This window comes from Hyperolius riggenbachi, chromosome 10, assembly GCF_040937935.1.
Source record: "Hyperolius riggenbachi isolate aHypRig1 chromosome 10, aHypRig1.pri, whole genome shotgun sequence".
NCBI lineage: Eukaryota > Metazoa > Chordata > Amphibia > Anura > Hyperoliidae > Hyperolius > Hyperolius riggenbachi.
In genome coordinates this window covers 269340130-269360035 of record NC_090655.1, presented here as the reverse complement: position 1 = coordinate 269360035, position 19906 = coordinate 269340130, and the positions used below count along the sequence as shown (strand labels likewise).

The 19906-nt window shown below is 45.7% G+C and overlaps 1 pseudogene; it reads right to left on the bottom strand.

Annotated features, from left to right (window-relative positions):
- Positions 1 to 1127: 1127 nt before the first annotated feature.
- Positions 1128 to 19906, bottom strand: part of LOC137537193 (zinc finger protein 850-like) — a 139754-nt pseudogene continuing 120975 nt past the window's right edge.

The following is a 19906-nucleotide window of genomic DNA, read 5'->3' as shown; positions in this document are numbered from 1 at the left end:
TTTAAAACTATAATGGCCGAAAACTGAGAAATAATGATTTCCCCCCCCCCCCATTTTTTTCTTATTGTTCCAATTAAAATGCATTTAAAATAAAATAATTCTTAGCAAAAGGTACCACCCAAAGAAAGCCTAATGGGAGGCAAAAAAACAAAACAAAACCAATGTATAAATCATTTCAGTGTGATAAACAGTGATAAAGTTATTAGCAGATAAATGGACGCAGCACTGAAAGGTGAAAATTGCTCTGGTTTTTAAAGAGGAACTGTAACGACAAAACGTCCCCTGGGGGGTACTCACCTCAGGTGGGGGAAGCCTCCGGATCCTAATGAGGCTTCCCACGCCGTCCTCCATCCGTCAGGGGTTTCGCTGCAGCCCTCCGTGCAGCGGTGACGTCAATATTTACCTTCCCGGCTCCTGCGCAGGCGCTCTGACGGCTGTCGGCTCTGAAGTAGGCGGAAATACCCGATCGCCGTCGGGTCTGCTCTACTGCGCAGGCGCAAGTTTCCGGCGCCTGCGCAGTAGAGCGGACCCGACGGAGATCGGGTATTTCCGTCTATTTCCGTGCCGAAAGCAGCCACAGCGCCCCCGCTGGAGCCAGCAAAGGTAAATATTGAAGCTACAGTCGGCTCTGTCACCGGCTGTTCGGATGGCTGCAGCAAGACCCCCGTGGGACAGAGGACGGCGTGGGAAGCCTCATTAGGATCCGGAGGCTTCCCTCACCCGAGGTGAGTACCCCCCAGGGGAGGTTTTTGTTGTTACAGAGTCTCTTTAAGGGGATAAAGGAGGTGAAGTGGTTAAAATACAGAGTGTAGTTTGTAAACTGCAAATAGAGCTGAGATCTGGGGAGTGCAGAGATGTGGTGATCTGCGCTGGGAAAACACAGCAGCTAGAGTACAGTACAGAGCTACAGTACTCTATAGGATACTGGTGATCGTGATCAGAGACTGGAGACACTGGAATCTCAGGTCAGATCACATCCATCCATAGCTTACAGTTTATGCCTCATGTGAGGCATGGATGTGATCTGACCTGAGCTTCCAGTGTCTCCAGTCTCTGATCCTGATCACCAGTATCCTATAGAGTACTGTAGCTCTGTACTGTACTCTAGCTGCTGTGTTCTCCCAGCGCAGATCACCACATCTCTGCACTGCCCAGAACTCCGCTCTGTTCTGCATGGCCCAGCACAGCTCCTGACTCTCAGGGGACCTTGGCTCACTCAGTGCTGAACTCTCAGCATGGATCAGTGCAGTTCTGCTTTGCTTTCCCCTAAATTCGGCTTACAGTCTTCCAGCCGGGTGGCATGAAAAAGTAGCCGGGTGGCATGAAAAAGTAGCTGGGTGGGGCGAGATGAGAGAATGCAGGGCCAACGCTTCTCTGCACAACTCTGCTTGCAGCAGAGAAGGAGGGGAGCTGATGACAGTTGGGTGCTCACCAAAATTAGCCGGGTGGAGCACCTGGCTAAAAGAGCCTGGGGGTTACACTGCTATTCCCTGCCTCATCACTGACCATGGGAACTAACAGTCTGACGAAGCTCGCAAGTGGGCGGGCGCAACACGTCGGTGGGTGGGTCTGAATCACGTGGCCTGGAGCGCTCCGTACTGCTGCAATACTACGCTGGCAAAGCATGGCCTCAGTGCGCGTTCCCTGCTACAATGCAACACAGCAGAGCGGGTAGAGCGGATGCCTGAGGGCTAGTGCTGTCCTCTGGTCATAGCCACAGTGAAAAGCTTCCTGGATGGTGATATTGCATCATGGCGGTGATTGGAAGTATGGACTACTAGTGGTGAGATTATTTTGGACTTTTATTGCCTAGCTTGCAAGCTGAAGAGAATTGTCCTTCTGCCTTTCTTCTTATGCATTTATAGCTCTCTCCCCCTCTCTAAAGATACGCAAATTTGGTACCGGTACCGATAGGGGAAATTGAGTGTGTGATGCGTAGTGAATGTGTGGAAGGTGTTGTGCTCAATACAGGCTATTTTTAATTGATTTTAATTTGACATCACTGACTGACCTTAGGAGCTTGGTCAGAGAAGATCCATAAGACGACCCTGCACCACTGACACACCAAGTTTACTATATTTTTCCCCAGGTTTTTATCCTCTAAACCTAGGTGCGTCTAATGGTCCAGAGAGTCTTATGGTCCGAAAAATATGTTAACTTATTTGCAGCCACTGTAGCAGAGGCCTTACATACTGTATGTGGCATACTGAGCTTTATACATTTATGGGAAGTATACCACAGTTCCCAAAATCAGAGTCCTGTTTTAGACATTCACTGACAGTCCTCAGTGCACTTCCTTAGAAAGCACTTCAAGCTTAGACCCTCATTGAGGCCTTCTGGTTGAACGCAACTAAATACTTTTCTTCACCTAGCTTCAGGCTGCAACAGGACTTTCTTCCCATCTTCCCCTCTTGGCCAGAATTGCCCCAACCACAAACCAACACAATTGTGCAGCTGTAGGAAGCATTATGGCAAGATGGCGGGATACAGACAGCTCATACTCTCTCTCCTCCAATGTACAATTAGCAATACTTCTGTTCTGTTCCTGTATCTGATGTCTCACTGCTCTTCCTGCTTCACCGATATAAACAAGTCCGCAGAGGCCCTTCAGCCCACACACAACATATGAGCTCAAGCATGAAAATCTGCCCCTTACTTCAACCCGTTCACCGGTGGATGGATGTGAAATGGTAGCACCTTTTATTATTGCGTCCTGAGACAAGGTACAGAACCCCTTCTATCTCTAGGTACATTCACTTTCTTTCTGGGCCAAGTATCCGACTTGCATACACAACTCTTAATTCTCTGACCTCGGCTGTACTCAGAAACCAGCAGATCACTGAAGTGATTCCCATAGGTAGGATCTTGGCTCAGGATCAGCCAGAATTTACCAACCACAGAGCGAATACCCTCAAACAGATGACTGTAGCTGCACATAAAGGGTATAAGTGCAGACCTGTTTTTACCTTGGGAAGCAATAAGCTCCATCTATCAATAGCTCTGACCTCCCCACTGACCTTCCACAGGACACGCTCATCGTAACCCTTTTCTATTATCTTACTGACTGAAACAGCCGACACCGTCACATTCCACCTTATCTGGCCAAATGTGCTGAGCCCTCAGATTGTTTATGTGGACAAAGGAGGGGCCATTGTGGTCCAGGTCAGGCCAGGGCACAGAATGTGGGTGGAGCTATGCTACAATTCAACTGTAAATATCACTACAAGAAATGTGACAGAGACCCAACCCAGACTGCAGCAATAGAGCTTCTCTCCAGCGATGAGAGAGGGATAAGCAGAGCTGGACAAGCCTGTTATTGGCTGCTGCACTCCACTCTCCATCCTCTCTACTTCCAGCTATGCTGGGGAGATGGAGAGCAGTGTGCTGTGGCCAGTTCAGGTTCACTGAGGGTGAAGCTATGTTTCCCTGCTCCTTACTTATTACCAGTGTGAGTTCTCTCATGTCTGACAAGGGTTCCTTTTTCTCTAAAACATTTCCCACACTCAGCACATGGATAGGGCTTCTCTCCAGTGTGAGATCTCTCATGTATCACAAGGTTTTTTTTATCACTAAAACATTTCCCACACTTAGCACACGAATAGGGCTTCTCACCAGTGTGAGTTCTCTCATGTCTGTCAAGGATTCTTTTATCACCAAAACATTTCCCACACTCTGCACATGAATAGGGTTTTTCACCAGTGTGAGATCTTTCATGAATCACAAGGGTTCCTTTTAGCCCAAAACACTTCCCACACACAGTACATATATAGGACTTCTCACCAGTATGTGAGAGCTCATGACTTACAAGATGAGATTTCTGTACAAAACATTTCCCACACTCAGCACATGAATAGGGCTTCTCACCAGTGTGAGATCTCTCATGAACAACAAGGCTTGATTTCCGAGCGAAACATTTCCCACACTCAGTACATGAATATGGCTTCTCACCAGTGTGAGATCTCTCATGGTTGACAAGGGTTCCTTTAACTTCAAAACATTTTCCACACTCAGCACATGCGTAGGAATTCTTCCCAGTGTGTGAACTCTCGTGTACAACAAGAGCTGATTTGTAAACAAAACATTTCCCACACTCAGCACATGAATATGGCTTCTCACCAGTGTGCAATTTCTTATGCCTTTTAATGTATTCTTTAATTCTAAAACATTTCCCACACTCATCACATGAATATGGCTTCTCGCCAGTATGAGATCTCTCATGTACAGCAAGGTTTGATTTCTGAACAAAACATTTCCCACACTCAGCACATGAATAGGGCTTCTTGCCAGTGTGTGAACGCTCATGCCTAACAAGTGGAGATTTCTGTACAAAACATTTCCCACACTCAGCACAGGAATAGGGCTTCTCACCAGTGTGATATTTCTCATGTATAACAAGGTATGATTTCTGAGAAAAACATTTCCCACACTCACCACATGAATAAGGCTTCTCACCAGTGTGAGATTTCTCGTGTACGACAAGGTTTGATTTCCGAACAAAACATTTCCCACACTCAGCACATGAATAGGGCTTCTCACCAGTGTGAGATCTCTCGTGTACGACAAGGTCTAATTTCTGTGCAAAAGATTTTCCACATTCAGTACATGAATATGGCTTCTCACCAGTGTGAGATTTCTCGTGTATGACAAGATTTGATTTCCGAACAAAACATTTCCCACACTCGGCACATGAATAGGGCTTCTCACCAGTGTGAGATCTCTCATGTCTCACAAGGTCTAATTTCTGTGCAAAACATTTCCCACACTCAGCACAGGAATAGGGCTTCTCACCAGTGTGAGATCTCTCATGTATGACAAGATTTGATTTCCAAACAAAACATTTCCCACACCAGGAACAGGAATAAGACCCTCCAGCAGGGGGAGAGCTCTGCTGGGTATGAGGCTCCTCAGGGTTAGGCAGGTGAAGAAAGTCTGGGGGAATATTTGGTGTAACCACGATATCTGCAGGAGACTCTTGTCCAGTGACATCATAATCCGCTGTACAGTCTGTGGATACAGAGAGACGAGTCTCTGAGAGGTTCCTGATGCCGGGACTCCGCCCTGCAAATAGAGAAACATCAGAAGTCTGAGATTAAGAATAAGAAAATAAGTTTAAGAAAAAAAATAATTACAGGTGGTAATATAACAAAATAGATTCAAAACCAAGCGGGGTGAATACTTTTGCAAGGCACTGTACCCACCCATTGGGCTATGAGGAGGAGGAGCCTGGAGATGGCAGCCATGGCAAGTTGCTCTCTCTGTTTGTTTTTTAATATTGCCTTGTGCAACTAAACCCGGATAACTATCCCCAGCGAACAAATACTGAGTATTCAGGACTTAGCTGTACCTGATCTACCCCTGGATATTTCATCTACTCTTAGCCTTCTGGGGAATCTGACCAGTGGAGCTACAGTGCTGAATCAGGCAGTGAGGCTTAGAAGAAGAGGCAAGCTCTCCGGGATCCAGGTGCACTTTTGGCATATACCCGGACCATGGCATACACCATGGCCCGAACAGTTCGCCGGTAGACAGTTCCTGGCAAACTTGGGCTGTTTGCTGTTCACATTCAACGAAAATTGAAAAATAAAATTTGTGTCATTTTTTTCATTAAAGTTACTGGCTGTGCAGGTACTCTGCAGGAGAATGAGGCGATTCTTCCTCTACTACACATTATTCATGCACGATCTTAACATGGATCAGGCCCTAGGCAATGTAACTGTGGGTACATGTAAGAGTGATGTGCAGGTATTTTGCAGGAGAATGAGGGGATTCTTCCTCTATTACACATTCTTCATGCACGATCTGAACATGGATCAGGCCCTAGGCAATGTGACTGGGGGTACATGTAAGAATGATGTGCAGGTACTCTGCAGGGGAATAAGGAGATTCTTGCTCTATTACACATTCTTCATGCATAATCTGAACATGGATCAGGCCCTAGGCAATGCAACTGTGGGTACATGTAAGAGTGATGTGCAGGTACTCTGCAGGAGAATGAGCGGATTCTTCCTCTATTACACATTCTTCATGTACAATCTGAACATGGGTTACGGGTGATAGACAACACCTCTGTGATTAGTGTGCACAATATTCTCAAAGGATTCACAACAACATTGTGGGGAGTGCATATGTACTACTGTGTAACTTAAAGGGAAGCGGAAACGAGAAGTATGTGGAGGTTGCCATATTTATTTCCTTTTAAACAAAAACAGTTGCCTGGCAGCCCTGCTGATTAATTTAGCTGCAGTAGTGTCTGAATCATCACATCTTGCATGCAGCTAATCCAGGTATATCTGACAATAAGGTCAGAAACATCTGATCTGCCTATGCTTATTCAGGGTAGTCACCAAGCCATATCAAATGAATTGATTTCATAAACACATTTGCTCATGAGAACATTTGCATACAAAATTTGCATCAACACAGAATTATTTGCATCTCATTGATCATCTCTGTTAGTGACACAACTACACATCAGGCTTTATTCTTACAGATGTTATTTATTATATATAAAAGATTCCTGTGTACACATCAGATATACAGTCACAATCAGATATGTATATCTGACTTCAAAAATACAGTGACTGCTTTATTGCAGCATCACAAGTAACTATTTTTTGACTAGTTTATTTCATTTTTGTAGACAAAGCTATCACAGTATATGTAAGTTATTTATGATGACTATTATCTGAGAAATAAAATATTTGATCATATCTTCTCTTTTACAGTTTAAATGTATTAGGAGTCAGAGTCAAAGCATTTTTTTCACGACTCTAGGTATCTAAAAATTGCTTCTTAGTCCTCAACTCTGAATCCACAGCCCTGGTCTCAGCACCCTCTATCAATATGCAAACTAGAAGTAAGCAAAGTGTTTAAAGAACAAAGTTAGCTGGTCCAGACTCTGTGTCAGCAAAATGCTTGAAATCCTGTGCTGATCAGCTAGCCTTAGTGTTCACAGATATTTTTATTACATCTTTGGAATTCTCAGTGGTGCTTGCCTGTTTTAAATGCTCAACAATTGTTCCAGTTCTTAAACAAAAATTTAAATGTATATGTATAAATGACCATAGCCCAGTTGTCCTTACATCATTGGTCATAAAAGCTTTTGAAAAACGGATAATGGCTTGCAGATCACCTGCTGGACTCTCTGCAATTTTCTTATAGGTGAAATAAGTCTGCAGATGATGCTGTAAACGTGTCTTCATTATTTACTAGAGCATCTGGACTCCTCAGGAACCTATGACAGAATTCTATCTGTGGATTTCAGCTTTTCAGCTCTGCATTCAACACTATAATACCATCACTGTTACAAGGCAAACTCTCCCAGCTAAGCACACCTGAATCCATCTGCAAATGGATGACCAATTTCTTCACCATCAGGAGACAGAAGGTTAGACTAGCTTCCTGGTGCAGCAGCAACAACTTGGAACTTAATGCTCTTGAGACCATGGAGATGAAAATTGACTTTAGAAGACACCCCCCCCCCCCCCCCCCCCAGCACCTCCTCATAATCATACATGGATCTGCAGAGACCAAAGTAGAGCAATTCAAATTTCCTGCATCCATAATCTCTAACAACTTAAAATGGCATATCAATACTGTCACTATCAAGAGAGTGCAACAGAGGATGTACCACCTACGGCAGCTGAAAAAGTTTAGCCTACTACAAATATTAATGGGGCGGGTCTTTACTGAGATCATCAAATCCATCACGACATCAACAATGACTGTTTGGCTCATGCTCCGTATGAGAAAAGATGAGGCTGCAGCACATCATCCAATCAGCAGAAAGAATAATTGGCTGCAGCTTACCTTCCATGCAGGATCTTTATGCTAGAAGGTGGAGAAAGAGAGCGACCAAGAATGCCCCGGACCCCCCTCACCCTGCTCACTCTATCCTCCAGCTTATGCCTTCAGGAGTGACATACCGGTCAGTCACATCAAAGACTTACAGGCAGAGAAAAGCTTTCAGCATGGGACAGACAGCTGCGAGGGGCTGGAGAAAGCCCCAGGTAAGTAAATCCGATTTACATTAGTTTAGTCTGAAGATTCCTTTAATGCAGCACCACGCTAGAGCTGCTAGGACTGGAAAGCATTACAGCCCAGAACTGAAAATGAACACTTCTCACCATGTTTACTAACTCTATAACTTCTATACTGTCCTTGACTTGTAATATCTATACTGTCTCTCCTTGTATTGTTTGGTCTGTGTCTGTTAAGCAACTGCGAAGTCAAATTCCTCATACATGCAAAATTATTTGCCCCCCCCCAAAAATGATTCAATTGTTCAGATGATCATTAAAATCAGAAACAAATAATTTTAACGATCATCTGAAATATAAAATAGTAATGAAAAGTGTGCTTTCTTGTAAAAAAGGAAACAAACAAATAACATTGTATTATTTATATCATTGGACATTAGGGACATGAACAGCCCCAGGCGCTTCTGTGCTTACAATATTTTTATGTAGCCATTATCTTTGTGTGTAAGGAGAGGACTTCCCCATACAGTACAGCAGCAAGGTGAGAGGTGTGCAGTGTAACAGTGCATGTGACTATATTCTCTATCAGCTGCAGCCATTATCTCTGTGTGTAAGGAGAGGCCTTCCCCATACAGTACAGCAGCAAGGTGAGAGGTGTGCAGTGTAACAGTGCATGTGACTATATTCTCTATCAGCTGCAGCCATTATCTCTGTGTGTAAGGAGAGGCCTTCCCCATACAGTACAGCAGCAAGGTGAGAGGTGTGCAGTGTAACAGTGCATGTGACTATATTCTCTATCAGCTGCAGCCATTATCTATGTGTGTAAGGAGAGGCCTTCCCCATACAGTACAGCAGCAAGGTGAGAGGTGTGCAGTGTAACAGTGCATGTGACTATATTCTCTATCAGCTGCAGCCATTATCTCTGTGTGTAAGGAGAGGCCTTCCCCATACAGTACAGCAGCAAGGTGAGAGGTGTGCAGTGTAACAGTGCATGTGACTATATTCTCTATCAGCTGCAGCCATTATCTCTGTGTGTAAGGAGAGGCCTTCCCCATACAGTACAGCAGCAAGGTGAGAGGTGTGCAGTGTAACAGTGCATGTGACTATATTCTCTATCAGCTGCAGCCATTATCTCTGTGTGTAAGGAGAGGCCTTCCCCATACAGTACAGCAGCAAGGTGAGAGGTGTGCAGTGTAACAGTGCATGTGACTATATTCTCTATCAGCTGCAGCCATTATCTCTGTGTGTAAGGAGAGGCCTTCCACATATAGTACAGCAGCAAGGTGAGAGGTGTGCAGTGTAACAGTGCATGTGACTATATTCTCTATCAGCTGCAGCCATTATCTCTGTGTGTAAGGAGGGGCCTTCCACATACAGTACAGCAGCAAGGTGAGAGGTGTGCAGTGTAACAGTGCATGTGACTATATTCTCTATCAGCTGCAGCCATTATCTCTGTGTGTAAGGAGAGGCCTTCCACATATAGTACAGCAGCAAGGTGAGAGGTGTGCAGTGTAACAGTGCATGTGACTATATTCTCTATCAGCTGCAGCCATTATCTCTGTGTGTAAGGAGAGGCCTTCCACATACAGTACAGCAGCAAGGTGAGAGGTGTGCAGTGTAACAGTGCATGTGACTATATTCTCTATCAGCTGCAGCCATTATCTCTGTGTGTAAGGAGAGGCCTTCCACATTCAGTACAGCAGCAAGGTGAGAGGTGTGCAGTGTAACAGTGCATGTGACTATATTCTCTATCAGCTGCAGCCATTATCTTTGTGTGTAAGGAGAGGCCTTCCACATACAGTACAGCAGCCAGGTGAGAGGTGTGCAGTGTAACAGTGCATGTGACTATATTCTCTATCAGCTGCAGCCATTATCTTTGTGTGTAAGGAGAGGCCTTCCACATACAGTACAGCAGCAAGGTGAGAGGTGTGCAGTGTAACAGTGCATGTGACTATATTCTCTATCAGCTGCAGCCATTATCTCTGTGTGTAAGGAGAGGCCTTCCCCATACAGTACAGCAGCAAGGTGAGAGGTGTGCAGTGTAACAGTGCATGTGACTATATTCTCTATCAGCTGCAGCCATGATCTCTGTGTGTAAGGAGAGGCCTTCCCCATACAGTACAGCAGCAAGGTGAGAGGAGTGCAGTGTAACAGTGCATGTGACTATATTCTCTATCAGCTGCAGCCATTATCTCTGTGTGTAAGGAGAGGCCTTCCCCATACAGTGCAGCAGCAAGGTGAGAGGTGTGCAGTGTAACAGTGCATGTGACTATATTCTCTATCAGCTGCAGCCATTATCTCTGTGTGTAAGGAGAGGCCTTCCACATACAGTACAGCAGCAAGGTGAGAGGTGTGCAGTGTAACAGTGCATGTGACTATATTCTCTATCAGCTGCAGCCATTATCTCTGTGTGTAAGGAGAGGCCTTCCCCATACAGTACAGCAGCAAGGTGAGAGGTGTGCAGTGTAACAGTGCATGTGACTATATTCTCTATCAGCTGCAGCCATTATCTCTGTGTGTAAGGAGAGGCCTTCCACATACAGTACAGCAGCAAGGTGAGAGGTGTGCAGTGTAACAGTGCATGTGACTATATTCTCTATCAGCTGCAGCCATTATCTCTGTGTGTAAGGAGAGGCCTTCCACATACAGTACAGCAGCAAGGTGAGAGGTGTGCAGTGTAACAGTGCATGTGAATATATTCTCTATCAGCTGCAGCCATTATCTCTGTGTGTAAGGAGAGGCCTTCCACATACAGTACAGCAGCAAGGTGAGAGGTGTGCAGTGTAACAGTGCATGTGACTATATTCTCTATCAGCTGCAGCCATTATCTATGTGTGTAAGGAGAGGCCTTCCACATACAGTACAGCAGCCAGGTGAGAGGTGTGCAGTGTAACAGTGCATGTGACTATATTCTCTATCAGCTGCAGCCATTATCTTTGTGTGTAAGGAGAGGCCTTCCACATACAGTACAGCAGCCAGGTGAGAGGTGTGCAGTGTAACAGTGCATGTGACTATATTCTCTATCAGCTGCAGCCATTATCTTTGTGTGTAAGGAGAGGCCTTCCACATACAGTACAGCAGCAAGGTGAGAGGTGTGCAGTGTAACAGTGCATGTGACTATATTCTCTATCAGCTGCAGCCATTATCTCTGTGTGTAAGGAGAGGCCTTCCCCATACAGTACAGCAGCAAGGTGAGAGGTGTGCAGTGTAACAGTGCATGTGACTATATTCTCTATCAGCTGCAGCCATTATCTCTGTGTGTAAGGAGAGGCCTTCCACATACAGTACAGCAGCAAGGTGAGAGGTGTGCAGTGTAACAGTGCATGTGACTATATTCTCTATCAGCTGCAGCCATTATCTCTGTGTGTAAGGAGAGGCCTTCCCCATACAGTACAGCAGCAATGTGAGAGGTGTGCAGTGTAACAGTGCATGTGACTATATTCTCTATCAGCTGCAGCCATTATCTCTGTGTGTAAGGAGAGGCCTTCCCCATACAGTACAGCAGCAAGGTGAGAGGAGTGCAGTGTAACAGTGCATGTGACTATATTCTCTATCAGCTGCAGCCATTATCTCTGTGTGTAAGGAGAGGCCTTCCACATACAGTGCAGCAGCAAGGTGAGAGGTGTGCAGTGTAACAGTGCATGTGACTATATTCTCTATCAGCTGCAGCCATTATCTCTGTGTGTAAGGAGAGGCCTTCCCCATACAGTACAGCAGCAAGGTGAGAGGTGTGCAGTGTAACAGTGCATGTGACTATATTCTCTATCAGCTGCAGCCATTATCTCTGTGTGTAAGGAGAGGCCTTCCACATACAGTACAGCAGCAAGGTGAGAGGTGTGCAGTGTAACAGTGCATGTGACTATATTCTCTATCAGCTGCAGCCATTATCTCTGTGTGTAAGGAGAGGCCTTCCCCCTACAGTACAGCAGCAAGGTGAGAGGTGTGCAGTGTAACAGTGCATGTGACTATATTCTCTATCAGCTGCAGCCATTATCTCTGTGTGTAAGGAGAGGCCTTCCACATACAGTACAGCAGCAAGGTGAGAGGTGTGCAGTGTAACAGTGCATGTGACTATATTCTCTATCAGCTGCAGCCATTATCTCTGTGTGTAAGGAGAGGCCTTCCACATACAGTACAGCAGCAAGGTGAGAGGAGTGCAGTGTAACAGTGCATGTGACTATATTCTCTATCAGCTGCAGCCATTATCTCTGTGTGTAAGGAGAGGCCTTCCCCATACAGTACAGCAGCAAGGTGAGAGGTGTGCAGTGTAACAGTGCATGTGACTATATTCTCTATCAGCTGCAGCCATTATCTCTGTGTGTAAGGAGAGGCCTTCCCCATACAGTACAGCAGCAAGGTGAGAGGTGTGCAGTGTAACAGTGCATGTGACTATATTCTCTATCAGCTGCAGCCATTATCTCTGTGTGTAAGGAGAGGCCTTCCACATACAGTACAGCAGCAAGGTGAGAGGTGTGCAGTGTAACAGTGCATGTGACTATATTCTCTATCAGCTGCAGCCATTATCTCTGTGTGTAAGGAGAGGCCTTCCACATACAGTACAGCAGCAAGGTGAGAGGTGTGCAGTGTAACAGTGCATGTGACTATATTCTCTATCAGCTGCAGCCATTATCTCTGTGTGTAAGGAGAGGCCTTCCCCATACAGTACAGCAGCAAGGTGAGAGGTGTGTAGTGTAACAGTGCATGTGACTATATTCTCTATCAGCTGCAGCCATTATCTCTGTGTGTAAGGAGAGGCCTTCCCCATACAGTACAGCAGCAAGGTGAGAGGTGTGCAGTGTAACAGTGCATGTGACTATATTCTCTATCAGCTGCAGCCATTATCTCTGTGTGTAAGGAGAGGCCTTCCACATACAGTACAGCAGCAAGGTGAGAGGTGTGCAGTGTAACAGTGCATGTGACTATATTCTCTATCAGCTGCAGCCATTATCTTTGTGTGTAAGGAGAGGCCTTCCACATACAGTACAGCAGCAAGGTGAGAGGTGTGCAGTGTAACAGTGCATGTGACTATATTCTCTATCAGCTGCAGCCATTATCTCTGTGTGTAAGGAGAGGCCTTCCACATACAGTACAGCAGCAAGGTGAGAGGTGTGCAGTGTAACAGTGCATGTGACTATATTCTCTATCAGCTGCAGCCATTATCTCTGTGTGTAAGGAGAGGCCTTCCACATACAGTACAGCAGCAAGGTGAGAGGTGTGCAGTGTAACAGTGCATGTGACTATATTCTCTATCAGCTGCAGCCATTATCTCTGTGTGTAAGGAGAGGCCTTCCACATACAGTACAGCAGCAAGGTGAGAGGTGTGCAGTGTAACAGTGCATGTGACTATATTCTCTATCAGCTGCAGCCATTATCTCTGTGTGTAAGGAGAGGCCTTCCCCATACAGTACAGCAGCAAGGTGAGAGGTGTGCAGTGTAACAGTGCATGTGACTATATTCTCTATCAGCTGCAGCCATTATCTCTGTGTGTAAGGAGGGGCCTTCCACATACAGTACAGCAGCAAGGTGAGAAGTGTGCAGTGTAACAGTGCATGTGACTATATTCTCTATCAGCTGCAGCCATTATCTCTGTGTGTAAGGAGAGGCCTTCCACATACAGTACAGCAGCCAGGTGAGAGGTGTGCAGTGTAACAGTGCATGTGACTATATTCTCTATCAGCTGCAGCCATTATCTCTGTGTGTAAGGAGAGGCCTTCCCCATACAGTACAGCAGCCAGGTGAGAGGTGTGTAGTGTAACAGTGCATGTGACTATATTCTCTATCAGCTGCAGCCATTATCTTTGTGTGTAAGGAGAGGCCTTCCACATACAGTACAGCAGCAAGGTGAGAGGTGTGCAGTGTAACAGTGCATGTGACTATATTCTCTATCAGCTGCAGCCATTATCTCTGTGTGTAAGGAGAGGCCTTCCACATACAGTACAGCAGCAAGGTGAGAGGTGTGCAGTGTAACAGTGCATGTGACTATATTCTCTATCAGCTGCAGCCATTATCTCTGTGTGTAAGGAGAGGCCTTCCCCATACAGTACAGCAGCAAGGTGAGAGGTGTGCAGTGTAACAGTGCATGTGACTATATTCTCTATCAGCTGCAGCCATTATCTTTGTGTGTAAGGAGAGGCCTTCCACATACAGTACAGCAGCAAGGTGAGAGGTGTGCAGTGTAACAGTGCATGTGACTATATTCTCTATCAGCTGCAGCCATTATCTTTGTGTGTAAGGAGAGGCCTTCCACATACAGTACAGCAGCAAGGTGAGAGGTGTGCAGTGTAACAGTGCATGTGACTATATTCTCTATCAGCTGCAGCCATTATCTTTGTGTGTAAGGAGAGGCCTTCCACATACAGTGCAGCAGCAAGGTGAGAGGTGTGCAGTGTAACAGTGCATGTGACTATATTCTCTATCAGCTGCAGCCATTATCTCTGTGTGTAAGGGGAGGCCTTCCCCATACAGTACAGCAGCAAGGTGAGAGGTGTGCAGTGTAACAGTGCATGTGACTATATTCTCTATCAGCTGCAGCCATTATCTCTGTGTGTAAGGAGAGGCCTTCCCCATACAGTACAGCAGCAAGGTGAGAGGTGTGCAGTGTAACAGTGCATGTGACTATATTCTCTATCAGCTGCAGCCATTATCTCTGTGTGTAAGGAGAGGCCTTCCCCATACAGTACAGCAGCAAGGTGAGAGGTGTGCAGTGTAACAGTGCATGTGACTATATTCTCTATCAGCTGCAGCCATTATCTCTGTGTGTAAGGAGAGGCCTTCCACATACAGTGCAGCAGCAAGGTGAGAGGTGTGCAGTGTAACAGTGCATGTGACTATATTCTCTATCAGCTGCAGCCATTATCTCTGTGTGTAAGGAGAGGCCTTCCACATACAGTACAGCAGCAAGGTGAGAGGTGTGCAGTGTAACAGTGCATGTGAATATATTCTCTATCAGCTGCAGCCATTATCTTTGTGTGTAAGGAGAGGCCTTCCCCATACAGTACAGCAGCAAGGTGAGAGGTGTGCAGTGTAACAGTGCATGTGACTATATTCTCTATCAGCTGCAGCCATTATCTTTGTGTGTAAGGAGAGGCCTTCCACATACAGTACAGCAGCAAGGTGAGAGGTGTGCAGTGTAACAGTGCATGTGACTATATTCTCTATCAGCTGCAGCCATTATCTCTGTGTGTAAGGAGAGGCCTTCCACATACAGTACAGCAGCAAGGTGAGAGGTGTGCAGTGTAACAGTGCATGTGACTATATTCTCTATCAGCTGCAGCCATTATCTCTGTGTGTAAGGAGAGGCCTTCCACATACAGTACAGCAGCAAGGTGAGAGGTGTGCAGTGTAACAGTGCATGTGAATATATTCTCTATCAGCTGCAGCCATTATCTCTGTGTGTAAGGAGAGGCCTTCCACATACAGTACAGCAGCAAGGTGAGAGGTGTGCAGTGTAACAGTGCATGTGACTATATTCTCTATCAGCTGCAGCCATTATCTCTGTGTGTAAGGAGAGGCCTTCCACATACAGTACAGCAGCCAGGTGAGAGGTGTGCAGTGTAACAGTGCATGTGACTATATTCTCTATCAGCTGCAGCCATTATCTGTGTGTGTAAGGAGAGGCCTTCCCCATACAGTACAGCAGCAAGGTGAGAGGTGTGCAGTGTAACAGTGCATGTGACTATATTCTCTATCAGCTGCAGCCATTATCTCTGTGTGTAAGGAGAGGCCTTCCCCATACAGTACAGCAGCAAGGTGAGAGGTGTGCAGTGTAACAGTGCATGTGACTATATTCTCTATCAGCTGCAGCCATTATCTTTGTGTGTAAGGAGAGGCCTTCCACATACAGTACAGCAGCAAGGTGAGAGGTGTGCAGTGTAACAGTGCATGTGACTATATTCTCTATCAGCTGCAGCCATTATCTCTGTGTGTAAGGAGAGGCCTTCCACATACAGTACAGCAGCAAGGTGAGAGGTGTGCAGTGTAACAGTGCATGTGACTATATTCTCTATCAGCTGCAGCCATTATCTCTGTGTGTAAGGAGAGGCCTTCCCCATACAGTACAGCAGCAAGGTGAGAGGTGTGCAGTGTAACAGTGCATGTGACTATATTCTCTATCAGCTGCAGCCATTATCTCTGTGTGTGTAAGGAGAGGCCTTCCACATACAGTACAGCAGCAAGGTGAGAGGTGTGCAGTGTAACAGTGCATGTGACTATATTCTCTATCAGCTGCAGCCATTATCTCTGTGTGTAAGGAGAGGCCTTCCCCATACAGTACAGCAGCAAGGTGAGAGGTGTGCAGTGTAACAGTGCATGTGACTATATTCTCTATCAGCTGCAGCCATTATCTCTGTGTGTAAGGAGAGGCCTTCCCCATACAGTACAGCAGCAAGGTGAGAGGTGTGCAGTGTAACAGTGCATGTGACTATATTCTCTATCAGCTGCAGCCATTATCTATGTGTGTAAGGAGAGGCCTTCCCCATACAGTACAGCAGCAAGGTGAGAGGTGTGCAGTGTAACAGTGCATGTGACTATATTCTCTATCAGCTGCAGCCATTATCTCTGTGTGTAAGGAGAGGCCTTCCCCATACAGTACAGCAGCAAGGTGAGAGGTGTGCAGTGTAACAGTGCATGTGACTATATTCTCTATCAGCTGCAGCCATTATCTTTGTGTGTAAGGAGAGGCCTTCCACATACAGTACAGCAGCAAGGTGAGAGGTGTGCAGTGTAACAGTGCATGCGACTATATTCTCTATCAGCTGCAGCCATTATCTCTGTGTGTAAGGAGAGGCCTTCCCCATACAGTACAGCAGCAAGGTGAGAGGTGTGCAGTGTAACAGTGCATGTGACTATATTCTCCATCAGCTGCAGCCATTATCTTTGTGTGTAAGGAGAGGCCTTCCACATACAGTACAGCAGCAAGGTGAGAGGTGTGCAGTGTAACAGTGCATGTGACTATATTCTCCATCAGCTGCAGCCATTATCTCTGTGTGTAAGGAGAGGCCTTCCCCATACAGTACAGCAGCAAGGTGAGAGGTGTGCAGTGTAACAGTGCATGTGACTATATTCTCTATCAGCTGCAGCCATTATCTCTGTGTGTAAGGAGAGGCCTTCCACATACAGTACAGCAGCAAGGTGAGAGGTGTGCAGTGTAACAGTGCATGTGACTATATTCTCTATCAGCTGCAGCCAAACACATATTAATGCTGATCACTCACCTGTTCTGCTCTCTGTAAGAGGGTCCTTCTCCATAGTTGTCCTCATCAGGTCACCCTCCTCTGCAGACCGCTGATCACTCCTCACATACGTCTCTTCTTCTTCCTCTTTAATTGGCCTCATCATGTCTCCCTCCTCCATAGACTGCTGATCTCTCCTCACATATGTCTCTTCTTTAATCACTCTAATTATTAAACCTTCCTCTATAGACTGCTGATCACTCCTCACATACGTCTCAACTTCTTCCTCTTTAATTGTCCTCATCATGTCGCCCTCTTCTGCAGACTGCTGATCACTCTTCACAGAGGTCTCTTCTTCTTCCTCTTTATTTATCCTCCTGATGTCATCCTCCTTCATAGACAGCTGATCCCTCCTCACATACGTCTCTTCTTCTTCCTCTTTACTTGTCCCCATCATGTTACCCTCCTCCATAGACTGCTGGTCACTCCTCACATATGTCTCTTCTTCTTCCTTTTTAATTGTCCTCATCATGTCACCCTCCTCCATAGACTGCTGATCACTCCTCACATACGTCTCTTCTTCTTCCTTTGTATATGTACTCATCATGTCACCCTCCTCCACAGACTGCTGATCACTCCTCACATATGTCTCTTCTTCTTCCTCTTTAATTGTCCTCATCATGTCTTTCTCTTCTGTAGTCAGCTGATCACTCCTCACATATGTCACTTGTTCTTTGAACTCAGATCTTAGTTCTGAAAAGGATAACAGATTATAGCAGTAAGATATTAGCAGTAATAAACAGAGCACAGAAAAAACATAATTTGCTAGAGGGTGATAATCTCCCATAAGATGTGGTATCCTGCACATTCAGTACCACAGTCCTCTCTACCAGTGTGCCTTGCTCATCATCTGGTGCTTCTCTCCTCCTCTCCATGCACACATTCCTGGGAGGTTACAGCAGTGCCGGCAGCGGTAGATGGATGAGGATGTTAGGAGAGAACAGCTGGAGACAGAGGGAGATAGGAGCAGAGGCCTGCAGCTAATTAGCTATAAATTATCATTACTTATGGCTCTGGCACCTGATGAACTAGGCAGATGAGACTGCAGCTCCATATCCTGACCATGCCTGAACCCACCTGTCCATCACCTACTAACCCCAAACCCTCCAAGAGCCGTAGCAACAAACCTCCCAGCTGGGGCAGTGCCAATACCAGGAGCAAAGCAGCAGAGGCCACCCAACCCCTCTCCAGCTGCAGCCTCCATCTCCTCTGCCTGTCCTACCAGCCACGCCCCATGTTACCTGCCACCCCTAGCTGTGACCCACCAGCCATCAGCTTTGTGCAGACTCCACCCTCTCCCACTGTGGACTACCCAACACCAGTGGCTGCTGACTCCACATTGGCTTCTTCCCATCAGAGATGCAATGGATATGGTCATCTGGCAGCACTGTCACCTTTGCTGAAACTGGACACAATTGACAGATCCTTCAGAACCTCCCTCCCCGAGACCTCCACTGATCTACAACAACTGAATTGTACAACATATTATTGTCTGCCGGCATTAGGGAATTTTGCTATTAACAGCTGCTGGGAAAAGCTATCAGGGGAAGAGATACAGGCCTCTTACCTCTTCCAGCAATGTCTCCTCTCCACCTCCTGCAAATTCTCAAACTCTGTGTCGCATGAATGTCTGCCTGTTTTACATCATTTCCTGTCTTTGGCTTCATTACTTCTTGTCTGTGCGTTCCAGCTGGGAGGTATGATGTCGCCATCATGTGGTGAATAGTTTAACTGCAGTGTCTGTTTGTGGAATAACCTGCACTCAGCCATCTAGTGCTTATTGTATTGTTATTATTAATCACAGCTCATTTACATCCTCATCACCTTTTATTATAATTATTACTGTTATTTTCATTATTGTGATTATGATAGTGTACTGGTTATGGCAACCTTCCTCAACCTTTATACCCTGGAGGAACCCTAAAAATAACTTTTGGATCCCAAGGAACCCCTGCAAACAATTGTTTGATCTTGGGGAACCCCTGCATTTATTTTGAAGTAGGCATGATCTTTAAAAGTAGATGAGGTTGTTTGTTTCACTACCCCGTATTACAATGCCTCTCATTTAGTACAATGTAGTCCTTATTTTTACAGTATTCCCCATTATAATGCGCTCTATTATACTCCCCCCCCCCCACCACGATGGGGGAAAATGCCAGGGAACCCCTGCAGAGTACTCAAGTAACCCTGGTTGAGAAAGCCTGGGTTAAAGGCAGCCTGGATTCAAATCTTGGCTCTGCCTGTTCAGTAAGCCAGCACCTGTTCAGTAAGGAGTTCTTTGGGCAAGACTCCCAAACACTGCTACTGAGTGCGCACTTAGTGGCTGCCTTCCAAGCACTTTGATTCCGACAGGAGAAAACAGCTATATAATTGTTGGAATTATTATTTTCGATCACTGCACAACTCATCAATAGCCTCATCACCTTCCAATGATTTATTATTATTGTTATTATTCTCTATATATACACTACCCCATCTACATCCTCATCACCTCTTATTTCTATTAGTAATATATGTATGTATGTCTGTTGGGCATTGCCAGGATGTAGGATAGGTTACAGTGGGGGGATTAGTACAGACATTAGTATGACGTATCAATCAAGAAAATTTGTTGCATTTAAAAGATCCGAAGAAAAAAATAAAGGAAAATGATATGGTGACTTTAAAGGACACATCAGGCCAAAACAAAGAAATTAG